At 39.2% G+C, this 1765-nt stretch overlaps 1 pseudogene; it reads left to right on the forward strand.

The window, feature by feature from the left end:
- The first annotated feature begins 855 nt into the window (after positions 1–855).
- Positions 856–1266, forward strand: LOC149783220 (protein BUD31 homolog pseudogene; annotated as a pseudogene).
- The last annotated feature ends 499 nt before the right edge of the window (positions 1267–1765 follow it).

The following is a 1765-nucleotide window of genomic DNA, read 5'->3' on the forward strand; positions in this document are numbered from 1 at the left end:
TTTACACACACAGACACACACATACATACCTACATACCTACATACCTACATACATACATACATACCTACATAAAGGGGCCCCGAGTGGCCGAGTGCTCTAAAGCGCTCTTCGTTACGGACCACTGGCAGCTCACCTCTGCCTGCATGGGTTCGAGTCTCGGATTCAGCCAATGTCAGTATGTGAAAAAGCTTGCCGGTAGCTTTTCGTGGGTTGGTTGTTCTTTTCTGGGGTTTACCCGGGTTTCTCCTCCACCGTTAATACTGACTGCCATGTATATCCGATCGTGTGCTGAAAAATGGCGTTAAACACAACAACAACAACAACAACATATATGCATACATACATACTTTATTGACATGTCGGAAATATCTTTCTTTTACGTGCTATCAATTGTCGGGTGTAGATTTCTATTTCTGCTACTAAATGTGCTTTAATAGCAATAATGCAGGTTTACAGTTAGTATACGTTATATATATTTGTTTCGTTGGCACTAGCTTCACTATTACCTTTTAGGCACATACTCACCTCACTTTCTCGTATGGCATCTACTCATGCCGGATGCTTAACAATAGGGTGTCATTAGTACAACATATGTTATGTGCAGTATGGCGTATCAACTAATCCTTGAACAGGTTTATTATTGGTCAGTTTGATGTATAAATGGTTTTATTTACAAAATAGAACTAAACACCGACAATGGTAAGGTGACACTATAAAAGACACATATTTTTAGATGCAGTGATACTCCTTCTTACTGATGCACACTGATTAACACTGTTGCAAACATTTCTGAGACGGGTGACTGTTCTAGAGTGCAAATATTCGCTCCAAGTTTAAGTGCAAACCATACAACGATGCTTAATTTAAAGACAATAAGGAAATGTTCTGCAGAGAGACATGAGTTGATAAAGCCAGGCCTAGAGCAGGACGACAAGATGAAAGCGGCCGAACAAGAGTCTCAAGGTGGTGAAAGAAAAGTGGAAGCGCTTTGGCCAGTTTTTCATATTGATCAACATAAATCCAGATACATGTGCGACTTGCCCTGTACCAGCGACACCATTAGTAGAGAGTTGTGCGAGTACGCTTTAGAGAAGAATAAAGCAGATAAAATTCCCTTCGCGAAATGGGAGAAGCAGGGTCATGAAGACCTCTGCTGTCTTCCTTGTATTGAGGCCCATTGCACATGTCGTAACCCTAAAGCCAACCTAGCAGAGGATAACACAGGAGCCTGTATTTACTGCGGATGTAGAGGTTGTACTGGCTGATGCCGCTTTTTTGAATTGAAAAGATGTGTCAAGCCGAAAAATCATGTGTCTGAACAGACTTACAACTTCTTTATAGAAAACGGATGGCCAATTCATAATTGTATTCTGCTGATTTAAGGATGCTTCAGTGACCGGTTCCATGACGATGTTTTTGTCCACAGACGCGGTGGTCATGTTGGATACATTGTGCTGGACAATAATTAGTGCCAATATCATAATCTTGTTCAATTGATCTCATTTGGTAATCGTGATAGATCTGAATGATATGATAGGAAACTTGATCTCTCTTAATCATCTGAAAGTAATATTATCTTATACTGTATACAACTGTTATTAAATTTTAGTCTCGGGGTACATCCTTTATTGTATCGCGTATGGTGTCATAAAAAAATCAATGAGATGAATATATTTAATTGACTGAGAAATCTTCCGCAATGCCTTTCTATACATCATTATTTTATGCAGCGTTATATATGAACATTATTTTCTTTTCAAAATT

The sequence above is a fragment of the Sinohyriopsis cumingii genome, chromosome 14 (genome assembly GCF_028554795.1).
Source record: "Sinohyriopsis cumingii isolate HCF-2022 chromosome 14, ASM2855479v2, whole genome shotgun sequence".
Classification (NCBI taxonomy): domain Eukaryota; kingdom Metazoa; phylum Mollusca; class Bivalvia; order Unionida; family Unionidae; genus Sinohyriopsis; species Sinohyriopsis cumingii.